Source organism: Gorilla gorilla, chromosome 2 (genome assembly GCF_029281585.2).
Source record: "Gorilla gorilla gorilla isolate KB3781 chromosome 2, NHGRI_mGorGor1-v2.1_pri, whole genome shotgun sequence".
Taxonomy (NCBI): domain Eukaryota; kingdom Metazoa; phylum Chordata; class Mammalia; order Primates; family Hominidae; genus Gorilla; species Gorilla gorilla.
In genome coordinates, this window is record NC_086017.1 from 69,992,210 (window position 1) to 70,006,552 (window position 14,343).

At 40.8% G+C, this 14,343-nt stretch overlaps 1 protein-coding gene and 1 long non-coding RNA gene across 12 annotated transcripts in view; one reads left to right on the forward strand and one right to left on the reverse strand.

Annotated features, from left to right (window-relative positions):
- Positions 1-14,343, reverse strand: part of FHIT (fragile histidine triad diadenosine triphosphatase) — a 1,510,123-nt gene that overhangs the window by 397,581 nt on the left and 1,098,199 nt on the right. The window lies entirely within an intron of this gene.
- Positions 13,309-14,343, forward strand: part of LOC109026393 (uncharacterized) — a 61,041-nt gene continuing 60,006 nt past the window's right edge. For all 3 annotated transcript variants that reach the window (XR_008678560.2, XR_002005419.4, XR_008678561.2), the window contains exon 1: positions 13,309-13,412. This is a non-coding gene — a long non-coding RNA (uncharacterized lncRNA). The remainder of the gene's footprint in view (positions 13,413-14,343) is intronic.

The following is a 14,343-nucleotide window of genomic DNA, read 5'->3' on the forward strand; positions in this document are numbered from 1 at the left end:
AAAGCCTCCAACAATGCAAAGCTTTCCAAAACCTCTTTCAGGACTGAAAGCCGAAAGGACGCTTTGAACTCTCTGTCTTTGCAGAAACCATCTCACCTGCAAACCGAGTATGAGATAGAGTTGAAATTTTAGAATAAGAACTCTTAATTCAAACTACAAGTCTTAACTGACGATTCAAGAGGAGAGACTGCAGCAGCTCTGGGTTTAGAAGGAAACCGATACATCCTGCCCTCAAACTGTGAGGCACTATAGGAGCAAGATGTAAAGGATGCAGTGCCTTTGCGCTCCCACCTCCACCACGGTGGGTGTCATAATACAGAGGTGAAAGTTCAACATGCGACAGGTAGGGATGCAGCAGACTCTGTGGCTTTATACTGGATAGGTCTTTCACTGCTTGGTCACAGAATTTCTTTGAATCCTATTTGTTTATACACTGATATTTATGTAACAACAAAAGAGTAAGTAAAGAGAAAGGAAACAGCCAAGAAACCCTGAGCAAATTTTTTTCCCCCTAAGAATAAAGGACTTGAGTTAGGCTATCTTCCCAGAGCTTCTCTTTATCGCTAAATGCAGTCAGCTGCAAACACATGCCTGCTAATTGCTGAATGTGTGCCGCATGGAGCAACGGTGCAGTTGTCGAATGACCTCGGGGAAACAAATCTAGGCCTATTTGTGCATTTCTTTCTTTCACCATGGGACTCAAGTGCTTCGCCAGGCCACTATTAGGACAGTGGAAAATCAAGGTGGAAGGCTCTGATGAAATCAATAGTCACTAAGTTATTTTCACTGGTGAAGGGGTTTCCTCACAGGGGTTTAATACTAAATTATTCTTTCCATGGGATGTGCTAGATCAATGGAGGAAACAAAGCAAACAAATGTTGCCTGGTAAGACTAAGAGGAGGGTCCCAAAATACTAATATTTACTGCCCAGGAAGAGATAGCCACATTCACAAGAAAATAAATGTAAACCTACAATTCCAGAGGCGAAAAGCAAAAAGAAATGCTAAATGGCAGTTATTTCCTCAGTGTTATACATTACACATACTAATAAACCCTAGAATCCCATACTATACATGCCATATGGATAGATAAATGGCATATGTGGTAATAGTCTTTCAAACTGGATGATAGCACTTTGCACAAGTCAGGGATGCAGCAATTGTTTGAAAATAGGGAAAATTACCATTTTCTAGCATTACCTAGTGAAATATAAGTGTGGGTATGGTTTGGGAGAATCTGTATAGTATTTATTTTTATCCTAGCAAATTATACTTTACCTTTCTGGTAGAATTTTAACTTTGGCTATTTTACAAATATCATATATAGTCTTGGTAACATCTTTTATTTAAAATCACAAATATTAGTTGGATAGATGTGTTAAGGGAGATTTACCAGACTGCATACACAAAGGAGGCCATCAGACATGGGCATCTGAATTGACATAAGTTACACCACACCGTAGTTAAAGACCAAATATCTGCCAGTGTTCCCAATAAGGAAAGATAACTAAGATAAAAGAATGTCTTTTGCAGAATTAAGACCTTGGGATTCTTTTAAAGCCTGGGTTTACATCCTTTGCTCAGAAGAGAAAGACACATTATTTCAATATTTTCATTCATTCTTAGGCATTAACTGTCTTAATAAAGGCAGTGCTTCTCACTTAAAAAATAAATTTAGCTTTAACAAAGTAAGTGTAAACGTGACCCTAATTTTCACTCTGCTGTCCTTTCTTCCCTGTTGTGCTTATTAGCTGCTGCTCTTTGACCTTGAACAGTAATCCTTTGAGCATGCCTCCTTCCAACATCAAGAGGAGGTTCCCTACGGTCTGGTAGTATTTCTATCATAGTTGTTGACATGCCAGGGAAAATAATTTCCTTTGGACACTATAACCCTTCTCAAAACCAGCTCCTTCAAACAACTCACCTAATTGAACGTGAAAGACATGAAACCACCGGTGTCAGAAATTAAATATAGGTGTTTCTTTGTTTTCTTTGGCATTTCTTCTATTTACTTTCTGTCATCTATGCCAAAGGATTTAGAAAGGAAAGCTATGGAAATAGGCACCATCAACTAGAACTCCAAGAGAGAATTTTGTATAAGGATCACAGTACACCAGCAGAAATAGAATAGTGTTGGAGATACTCTTCAACATGCTTTTTTTTTCAGGATCAATGTTGATGGACTCTATTAAAACAAAAGGGTAATTCTTCTATGGGGCTGTCTTGCAAAATTCTATTCTAGGGTTTTGTCTTTGTCCTTTGTAAGGACAAAGCAAATGAGAAAACAAGTATATGGTATTTTGATCAAAATATATCTGCCATTAAACCTAAGGTTCCGGAGCTCCATGGTATCTGGAAGATGCTTTAGAGGGTAGGTAGCCTGAAGATGCTGCGGTGCCATCAAAGGGCAATGAACATCTGTTGCCCCATAGCCCCTTTCCTCCTCCTCCAGCAACAACCCTGACATCATTTGGGAATTCAATCATCTCCTCCTCTCAGTCTATAAGGTCACAGTAGAATTCCATCCTTAGACATGAAGAATGTGCCTCAGGCCAAGCTAAGAGGCACATCTTACTCCCCTATGCCCTTACCCCCTACCCCCCTACCCATAGAGATTTGCTGTGGGATAGACCCATGACCTAATCCATTCTAATCAGGGTGACTCTCAGGATGTCTACAGGAGCTATAATGAAAGAGTTGTAATGTCTACAGCAGAAATAATGTCTTCTGCTGGAGCTTCTGCAGCCATACTGCCACCACTGGTTAGGCTGGATAAAAGGCAAGCCTTTAAGCTCTTTTTTTTTTTTTTTTTTTTTTTTGTTGACCAAGTTTTGCTCTTGTTGCCCAGGCTGGAGTGCAGTGGTGCAATCTCAGCTCACTGCAACCTCTGCCTCTGGGGTTCAAGTGATTCTCCTGCCTCAGCCTTCCTGAGTAGCTAGGATTACAGGCATGCGCCCCCCACGCCCGGCTCCTTTTGTATTTTTAGTAGAGATGGGGTTTCTCCATGTTGGTCGGGCTGGTCTCGAGCTCCTGACCTCAGGTGGTCCACCCACCTCGGCCTCCCAAAGTGCTGGGATTACAGGCATGAGCCACTGTGCCTAGCCTGCCTTTAAGCATTTAATGGGATGTTAGGAATACGGTACTGTAATTTCTCCTTGGGTATAAAATATATTGGAGTCAATCACTGTTGCCCCTACCCTAGTGGGAATATGGCAATGATCTCACCCCATAAGGCAAACACTAGAAATTTATGCTTCAGAATTCCATCTGGCTTTTGTTACTTTTTGATACTTATGATTACTATTTTTATTTGAAACAGAGGCTCACTATGTTTTCCAGGCTGGACTTGCATTCTTTAGTCTCAGGTGATTCTCCCACCTCAGTCTCGAAAGTCGCTGAGACTATAGGTGTGCACCTTAATTATTTTAAGAAAAGAATGTAATGGGTGGGTGCAGTGGCTCACACCTGCAATCCCAGAACTTTAGGAGGCTGAGGCGGGCAGACCGCCTGAGCTCAGGAGTTCGAGACCAGCCCGGCCAACATGGTGAAACCCCTTCTCTATTAAAAAGATAAAAACTTAGCCAAGCATGGTGGCGCATGCCTGTAGTCCCAGCTACTTGGGAGGCTGAGGTAGGAGAATTGCTTGAACCCAGGAGGCAGAGGTTGCAGTGAGCCGAGATTGTGCCACTGCACTACAGCCTGGGTGACAGAGCTAGACTCCGCCTCAAAAAAAAAAAAAAAGGATTTAATTTTTAAAAATCAGCATGAACTGAAATTTACTTCACAATGGAATTAAAGACCCCCAAAAAGTCATAATATGCTTATATGGCAATATCACATTGTTTGTGTGAGTTATAAAGTTGGATGGATTTGCACTGGCATCTTTTCACTGTTTTAGTGAGAGAATCATGCATCATCCAAGGAACTCTGATGTAAAAGACTGGACATGAGAATTATTACAGCTTTGAAATTCTGTCAATTTCCTACCCATTTAGTCAGATTTAAGAACAGTATGAACCTATCTTATCCAAAAAAATAGGTTCTAAAGTCAATACATAAATTATATAATCATGTGATATGACTTTATCATATCAGTTTACATTCCTGAATATAATATGGTCCAATATCTTCAAAACATATCAAGACTCTGATCACTTCTTACCATTCACACCATTATCATCAAGTCGAAACCACCATTACCCGTTTTCTGAGTTACTTCCAAAGCCTCCTAATCAGTCCAAAGTTACTCCCATGCAATGTATTCTTCAAAGAACCAGTAAATTCTTTTAAAAAATAAATAAACAGATGAGATCACAGCACTACTTAACACCTCTAACACCCTCCCATTGCAAAATCTGTACCATGACTTACAAGGTCTTCTCGATTTGATTTGCCCCATCCCTATCCATCTAATCCCAATTCCTACCACTCTCCCTCTCTCTCACAAAGCTTCAGCCCCACTGTCTTTCTTGCTGTTCCTTCAACATTCCAAGATCTTTCTCTCCTCGGGGGCTTTAAACCTTCCTACCTCTGCCTGCAATTGTTTTCCTTTTAATACTTCCAAGGTCTCCCTTTTGAATCCATTCAGTTTACTGCACCAATCTCATATCTTCAAAAAGTTTTTCCTAGACCTCCTATCAAAAATAAGACCCCTTTCCTAATACTCACTATCCCCTTATTTTCCTCCTAGCACCTGCAACTATATAATTTCCCTGTTGACATGTTGATTATCCATCTTATCCCCTGAAATATAATCCCTAGGGGCACAGGTATTTTTGTTTATTTGCTGCTGAATCATAGCATCAAGCATAGAGCCTGGCACCTATAAATTGCTCTATAAATTTCTGGTGAATAAATGAATCAATCAATAAATGAATCTTCCAACAACATGATGCAACACAGACCAACGTTCAGATCCTACAAGGTCTAATAATGTGGCTAAAGGGGCACCTGTTCTTGGTCCCCTTTGGTGAAAACCTGATAATCAATGAATGGCAAGCATATTTACATATTTAAAAGTTTGCCTGCAAGGTAATCTTATCTTGAGGCTGTGTAATAGGAGTAAGTATCTATTAGCTGGTAGGAAGCACACGCACACATGTATGTACACACATAAACTACTCTGATCTCTCATGTCTTCAACAACTTGACTACATTTTTACCTGAAAAAAAATTATTGTAGATATTACTAATGTGATGCACTAACCAGAGAGCAGAAACAAATTGAGTTGTTTGTTTCTCCAGGAGGGAAAGCAGGCCGCAGCTACTTCCAGAAGGTCAAGAGATCAGGGTATGAATACCTAAGACATGTGTGTGTATATTTCTGCCACAGGGAGTTTTCACACAATACACAAATGGAGGATCAACTAACAGGCTGCCAGTCAAGGGGAGATTCAAGAAGTTTCAAAGAAATGCTCTGAACCCCAAAATAACAAAGGAAAACATGTTTTGAAAAGTACACAAAGACAGTTCTCTTAAAAATCTGCCAGGACTCCTTGCCAAAATGGCATGTTACACATCCCCTTCTCTATAATCTATACCATCTGGGCTTTCCGTACCCCACCAGCAGGGTGTAAGAATGCCTACTCATTTGCACCCCTGCCCATATAAGTTATTATAACTTTTTAAAAATCATTTCCAAACCTGTAGGTTAAAACATGATGTCTCCCTGCTTTAATTTGGAGGTCTCTAAGTTGCTTATGGTACAACCTCAGGATCCATTCATGCTCATTTTGTAGCTACAAAAGAAAAAGCTCTAAAGGAAGGCCAAGTGAAATCCTGGACATGCAGTGTGATGAAGAAAAAAGGGCTGCTGCTTAACCAAGAGTCAACTCAAGCAGTCTCTGTGAAGTTCTTTCTCATTGCCTGTTTATTTTCCTCCTCAGCCAACACACGACTAACAGCAGCATCTTGAATTTGCGTTACAATTTACCAAGCACCTTTATTTTCCTCAATGATCTTCATAAAAATTCTGTACTATGGATAAGATGACTCTGTTTTCCAGACGCAGATCCAGAAAATGGACTTTCCCTCAGTGTCTCCAGTTATTAAGTAGTAAAACCCAGACTAGAACCTGTGTTTTCTCATGGCCTCTTCAAAGTTCTTTCTACGATGGCAGAGTTCATTAAGATAAACCGAGTGAAAGAAAGGTAACTTTCACTCACAATTCACCAGAAAAAAAAAAGAAAAAAAAGAGGAGGTAGGGGAGAAAGAGGTGCTACACTCAGCTGAGCCCACCTGTTTGGTTTCTGTTAGCTTTGACCAAAGTGCCAGTCATTACACTAAAATTCTATTTTGAGGTTTATCATGAATATTGGTTTCTGCAAAATTCTTCATTAAGAAATGCTAGAAAACACAGCTCTCAGTCAATTGCCATGCGGCACAATACCCAGGGACTGCTTTTCTTTGTTCTTCCCAGTCGTAGGGACACCAATCCAGATAGAATTACGTCCAAAAGTAGCCTAAGGCCACGTTTATGAAATAAAAACACCAAGGACACAGGCTGATTTTAGGGCAAATTTTAGGTCTGGCATTTTATCATTCTGCTCTAGATCTAGGGGTTAAACTCTACTGAAATAACTATGGTTGCTTTCGGTGGAAACCCCCCTCCCCAGGCCCTTCCAGCCCTGGCCAGGATTCAATCATCCATTCAACAGCCATTCACTACACATTCACATTGTGCTAGGTGCTGGGCAAACAATGAAGAACAAGATAGACACTGTTTTTGTTCTTTAGAGATGACATACTAGTAAGAGAGACACACTAAAAACAAGTAAACAAACAAAGTTATGATTGACTATAAGTATAATACTCTAAAGGAAACAAACAGGGGCACTAATGGAGAATAACGAAGGCACCTTCTTTGTTTAGGGTGGCCAGGCAAGGCCTCCCGGGAAAGTAAGTTAGTAACAGAACTGCCATTAACCCACTTAGGCCTAGTGTTCCATTACTGGAACGCCAAGCATGTGGGAGTTATCCATATCCTACTGCTCAACGTCATCGCCAAGGTCTGATTTTTCACTCATGCAAAAATTCAAAAAACTGCAACCTCCGGCATATATGAGTCAATAAGCATTCCTTCCTTGACCTACACATGCTTCAATCCATATTATTTCCCTTAGTAGGTGGCTGATGAACAGGTCAAAAATGAAACAGGCCATGATAGGGATGGCAGCAGGCATACCGAAAAATTCTGCTTTAGAAATCAGTCATGAAAGGTCATTCCAGTTTAAATTACAATCAACATATAGAAGCTAGAAACTCCAATCAGGGCAAAAATGGCCTCTTCATATCCATCAAGGAATCATTTATCTAAGATGACAAGAGGTATATTGCCAACAAATCCACAATTCTGTTTCCAATTAAAGCAAACTTATAATATTCCAAGCTGTTATTAGATTTCAATTAATAACCTGTGATGCCTCATTAATGCAAATATGCTCTTCGTGGTGCTAAACCTTCATTAGTGAAATGGGTCCAATGACATGACGGTTTCATATGATAATGGAACTATGATTAAAAGGCACAATTAATCATTTTCTTCTACTACATAATCTCTGTGACAGTTTACTTATGCCTATATGAAGCATTTGTTTCTTGCAAACAGTCAATTTATATTTAAACTATTCAATAGCAGAAAGAAAAGCAGAAATATCACACTAAATTATCTCTTATAGTTGCAAAGAATCCCAGCACCAAGTTAGGTTGTTCAAGAATAAGGACCAGGCACGATGGCTCACATACACCTGTAATCCAAGCATTTTGGGAGGCCAAGGTGAGAGGATCACTTGAGCCTAAGAGTTTGAGACCAATCTGGGCAACATAGTGAGATCCCAGTTTTACAAAAAAAAATTAGCCAGGCGTGATGGCATGCACCTGTCGTCTCAGCTACTCGGGAGACTGAGGTGGGAGGACCACCTGAGCCCAGGAGGTCGAGGCTGCATAAGCCATGATCATGCCATTGCACTCCAGCCTGGGTGACAGAGTCAAAAAAAAAAAAAAAAAGTCACAGAGCTGGTGCCATTCTCCATTAAGAGCATAAAGTGTGAAACAGAAAATCTCAGTCACATGGCTGTCAGTGCTTTTTCTTTCTCTTGTCTGTGTACTTTCCATTCTTTGAACCCTGAATTGCTCCACCAGCAGGTTCAAGCCAGCAACAGATCCTGAACCAAACACAGCAAAAACAGGACACTATTCCCACCCCTCATTTTCTCCCCAACTACCCCACGCAGCAAAGTTTGACTTGAAATGAAGCTGCCTGGAACAGTCCATTACTACCACCTGCCCAGTGTCCTTCCCCAATTCTGACAATAACACTGTTTTGCCTTTGCAGAACTGCCCATCTCTCATATCCATGTGGGCCTGGTTGGGTGGTCAATTGCAACTCTTCCCTCAAGCAGCCAGAGAGAGGGTCAGAAGCAAGGCTGGGCCATCAAATACCCCAATACTCAGCACAGTGACTGATCCAGGAATGGGCTCCTGAATCCAGCAGTCTCCTGGGTTTTTTTTCTGACATTCATTTACTGCTGATAAAGAATACCACGTTGACTCCACGCGTTAGCTTTGCTGTTTGTGATTTGTGGAGAATCGCAGAAGTGAAAAGTAACAAACACATGTCAAGGGCCATCCACCCCACTCCAACCTCCACCTCAACCGTCACCCAAGTAAAGTCCAGCTCCTTTAGACTCCCTCTCTCTCAGTCCCCAGTGTTACTTATTGCCAAGAGACATAAAGTGTGCAAAAGCCACACACTTCTCCTTCTAAAGTAAATATAGTTTTAAAAATCTATTGAGATTTCATTTTAATTGTTGCTTAGTAACCATTGCAAGACTGCAACTGTTTCCTAGCTTAAAAAATAACACTATAAAAAAGATCATTTAGGGCCGGGTGTGGGGGCTCATGCCTGTAATCCCAGCACTTTGGGAGGCCCAGGCTGGAGGATCATGATGACAGGAGTTGGAAACCAGCCCGATCAACATGGTGAAACCCCTTCTCTACTAAAAATACAAAAATTAGCAGGGCGTGGTGATGCGCCTGTAATCCCAGCTACTCAGGAGGCTGAGGCAGGAGAGTCGCTTGAATCCGGGAGGCAGAGGTTGCAGTGAGCCGAGATTGTGCCACTGCACTCCAGCCTGGGTGACAGAGTGAGACTCTGTCTCAAAAAAAAAAAAATTAGATATTTAAAATTAAGCTGTCTAATTGTTTTAAAACTCAGATGTTATAGTAGCTTTGCATAGGAGATACAATCCTAAAAAATTTAAAACAAAACAAAATGACTGGGTGCAGTGGTTCACACCTGGAATCCCAGCACTTTGGGAGGCCAAGGGGGAAGAATCACTAGAGCCCAGGAGTTCAAGAACAACCTAGGCAACATAGTGAGATCTTGTCTCCATAAAAAATTTTTTTTTACATTAGCCAGGCATAGTGGTGAGCACCTGTAGTCCCATCTACTCAGGAGGCTGAAGTGAGAGGATTGCTTGAGCCTAAGAAGTTGAGACTGCAGTGAGCCATGATTGCACCACTGACTTTCACCTGGGCAATGGAGTGAGAACCTGTCTCAAAAATAAATAAGTATAAAGCAAAATGTTTGAGGATTTTATTTCAGTAATGCCAATCTATTCCTCTTCAATGTTTTGATCTAATGTATGAATTGTGACTCTGTCCTCTTGGCAACAAAAGTAATGCTGGGTCTTAATCAATGTGCATTAGTATGCTAGCAAAATGATACTTCTTCCATATGTAGTTATATATTAAATATATATAAAATAGAAGTGTTAGATATGGCTCTTATGATTAAGATATATCTTTATTTAAATAACTATCCCTTACTGGAAAATAAATATTGATTTATAAATTTTTGATTAATAAATCAATATTTATAATCTGATTTATAAATATTTTTGATTTATAAACATTTACTGATTTATAAAGTGCACATGATGTAATAATGGTTTCAGTGCCTCTGCCAACAATCACTGGCTGCTAAGAGTTGCTAGAGTAATGGATTGAGAAATGCAAAAGGGCCTGAAAGCATGGTACGAAAGACCACAGTGAATGATCGGTTATGTCGGCCAAGGATGTGGGACTCAGAAATGGTAGCAGGCACATCAAGAGCTTTTTTTAAATCTACTGCAACGTGGAAAAGTCCAGTCGTTCTACCAGTAGGTGCTTCACCTTTGTGAAGTCACAATTCTCTGGCTGTCTGTCTACTCATCTTTAAAATGAGAGTTTTGATTAGATGACCTCTTATGTCCCTTCTAGTTTGAATATTCTATGATATTCTGAAAATAATAATAATAATAATAGCTCTTGTATTAGCATCCCAAGCAGTCTGGTGTGGGACTAGCTAAATACAGGCAGCAGTGAGCTTCGAGGTGAAAGCTCTGAGGAAAAGGCAGAGTAGAAGAAGCAAACTTTCACTGAGCTGTTTAGCCTGGAGAATGATGCCTAAAAAGCAAATTACCCTGTAAGAGGACTTGGGAGGAAAGTGCACAGTGAATAAGTCCATCTTCTTCTCACGTATATTTTCAAAAATTATTCCTAGAATTATTTTGCAAAGGAGTCTCAGGATGTTTGCAGACACAGGAACTGGAAACTATTTCACAAAATAGGAAGTGTAGAGATCGGGCAGATTCAGTGACTTCACAATGTTATGGGTGACCCCAGATCTTCTGAGCTTTTTGCTCTAGTGACCTTGTGAAGGCTTTGTCTTCAGGCTAGTTCCCTGAATGGTGATGAGATGGCTGCATGTAGCAATTGGTGCTCTGTGCTTCCTTGTTCGGTTCCTGAAAGAGACTAGTTGTTCTTCCTTGGAAGCATGAGCAAAGTTCTCCTTACTACTATGTGGTCCAAATTGGTTCATACCAGCTCATCTTTGAATCCTTGGCAAGACTGATGGAAGTATTCTGATAAGGAAGGAAAGAAGAAAAAAGCAAACCCTTGACATCTGGAAACTGCTCAGCACATATAGCTGGGCCTCACTGTTAGAAACTAACCTGGCATTCATAGCCAGGCCACATTATTATCCTGCTGGGCATAAACAATGTCACAGAACACAAACAGCTCAAGAAAACCCACTCTGAGACCATGATAAAGTAAGACAAAACAAGACTATTTCATAATTTCTCTTTTTTTTTTTTTTTTTTTTGAGACAGAATCTCTGCCCAGCCTGGAGTGCAATGGTGCAATCTCTGTGCACTGCAACCTCCGCTTCCAGGGTTCAAACAATTCTCCTGCCTCAGCCTCCTGAGTAACTAGGATTACAGGCACCTGCCACCAGGCCTAGCTAATTTTTGTATTTTTAGTAGAGATGGGGTTTCACCATGCTGGCCAGGCTGGTCTCAAACTCCTGACCTCAGATGATCCGCCCGCCTCTGCCTTGCAAAGTGCTGGGATTACAGGCGTAAGCCACCACGCCCGGCCTCATACTTTCTCCAAGCCCAGAGAAAGAAAAGGTCACTGCACAACTCCTGAGATACCCAACATCCCCGTCCATTAGCTACTAAGAGTGATTGCTACTTCATTATGAAAAGCAGGTTTAGCCTCACTTTCGACTGTCTTCCCTTTAGAGATTTGAGATATCCAATCATAAAATTATCCCCACTTTGTGACAGCACCCTATGCAGAATGAATCTCCCTCCCTTCCTTAGACTCTCCCCCAAATCACCCAACTGAACTCCAAATTCGCTCTAACACCTTCTTACTGAGATATGCTATGGTTCTCTGTGGTATGTGTTCTCCCTCATTGCAATGAGCAAAGAACCCAACTTCACCTCCAAGTGTGTTCCTGGAGGTCTCTAGCTAGAGGGCATTAATTCTGATTTTATACTAATGTTTGCTAACCTTTTTCATTATTACCCCCCAAGGAGCCTCTTTAGACTTTTTTTCTAATCACCCCCCACCATGTAATTCCACAGATATACTGTATATGTTTGAGGGGAGGGGGTTTGAGAGAGGGTCTCACTCTGTTGCCCAGGCTGGAGTGCAGTAACCCGATCATGGCTCTCTGCAGCCTCAACCTCCTGGGCTCAGATGATCCTCCTGCCTCAGCCCTCCAACTAGCTGAGACTACAGGTGCATGCCACCACACCCAGCTAATTCTTGTATTTTTAGCAGAGACAGGGTTTTGCCATGTTACCGAGGCTGGTCTCAAACTCCTAAGCTCAAAGGATCCACCCACCTTGGTCTCCCAAAGTGCTGGAATTATAGGTGTGGGCCATAATGCCCAGCCAATGTGTGTTTTTTATATAGAAAGGGTAAGATTCTCTCCCCCTATACATATCCTCACAAGCCAATTTTTGCATGGTTTAAATTAAATTATAAGGGGGTAGAAAGGAAGTTGAAGAGTCTACCACAATATGTTAAAAAGCTCACACCTTCTCAGCAATCTACCTTTTTAGTACAGTAATAGTAACACTCAATGCTTTTTAGCACTTTCCATACACCAGGCATTGCTTTTATACATCTATTAATTCTACACAGATTAAATAATTTTATCCATCCAAAAAATCAACATCGTATATGCTAGAATTATCCCCAGTTCAAAGCTGAGGAAACTGAAGGACAAATGAGCCAAGTGTCATGCCCCAAGTCACTAGGTTAATAAATGGTAGAGACACCAAATAACTGCCCTCTAACTCCAGGGAACATGCTTATAACCATGAGGACACATTGCCTCACACTCAACAGCGGCTCCAGAAACACTCGCTCAATGCATGCACAAATGAGCAAACGAGAGTCATAATTTGCATGATACTACACTGCCTTGTTCCAAATACAAACAAGGCAGTAAAAATTATGAACATAGGGTAAGACTTAAAACTAAGATGTCTGCTGTACAGAGAAACATATTGACGGAAATCTTTCGGGGCAAATTTTTAAAGTCTGTGCTGCATGACTCAAATGTTTCAGAAAACTAATCCCATTCTGTGCTTATGTGTGTGTTTGTGTGTGTGTGTGTCTGTGTGTGTATGTTTACAAGGTGGAAAATGCCTTGGTTAAGAAAGGGAGGAAGAGAGGGAAGAGGAAAAGGTAGTATGTTTTCTCCTAAAAATTCCGAAGTGATGATGACATCCTCCAACCGCTAGATGGCACACAGTTCTCCCACACCATGGCCATGACTGCTCATTTGAACTTGCTGCTTCATGGTCATAAGGCCAGGACTTCCTGGCTTCCTCATGAGCCACCACATTTTCCACATTTTTAGAGCATTCTTCCTACAGAAGAAACCTATTTTGCATTGTTTTTACAACTATCTTTTTTGTTGTTGTTCTAATGTTGCCAAGGAATCAAGAACCTCAAAACCTATCTTCTTCTGAGGTCAAGCCATCCACTCACAGGACTTCTTCTCAAGCTGGAGCCCTTAGTTGAGCTGATTTTACACAATCGAGTAGAGAAAGAAAATGGCTTTTTGTGGTGAGCATCTGCTGTTTTGTTAAAAATGTGGTTAAAGACATTAACAAAAGTGACATTACCAGCTGTTGTAATGTCAAGCAGCTTAGCTAAACTGTTTTTTATCAAATGACAACATATGACACCCAAATCAATTCCAAACCAATAACACATTGTTACTTGTAAAACAGAGCTGAATGAGAGTGAGAATGAGAGCGTGTGTGTGAGTGTGAGAGAGAGAGACAGAGAGAGAGGTTAATTAAAATACAAATTCAAATTTCTCCTGAAGCAGGAACAACAAACAATACAATCCTGATAATTTTCATTAAGAAATTTTTAACTTTATCCCAAACAAAGCAAAAAAAAAAAAAGACGATTATGCAATCCATATTCTTACACAAGAAACAATGTATTTCTTTTGTAAAATTCTTGTAATAGCAAAAAGATATGACTGAGTTTCTGGCCACTTAAAATCTGACTTGGCTTCTGTCCTTCAGCCATATACCTCCTAACGAGTATGACAATAACAGAAGAACTGACTTGTGTGGCTATGTTCAGTCTCTCTATTTTTATCTGCCCATCACGTTTAATTATCAGGCTATTAAAAGGTGGCAAATCGGTAGCATAGCCAACTGTATTGTCCTTATGGTTGAAAAGCCTGTGGCAGTTGAAACAACCAAACCCTTCCCATGGGCATCACGAAGCTTGTAAAAGCAAAACGGCACAACGTCTGCCTGCCTGCCATAGTCATGGCCAATCCTGAATAAATGTTTAATTTCCACAACTGTGATGAGGGTAGGGCCTGACTTGTGCCAGTGCTTAGGAATCTCCGGGTATTTCATGTGCACAATTATTAATAGTGTAATTCACAAATGCCAAGTCTACCCTTAAGGCCTGAGCTCAGTCCTGCTCTGCTAGAGTTGGCGTGACTTAGTCATCAAGAAAGAAGACACTT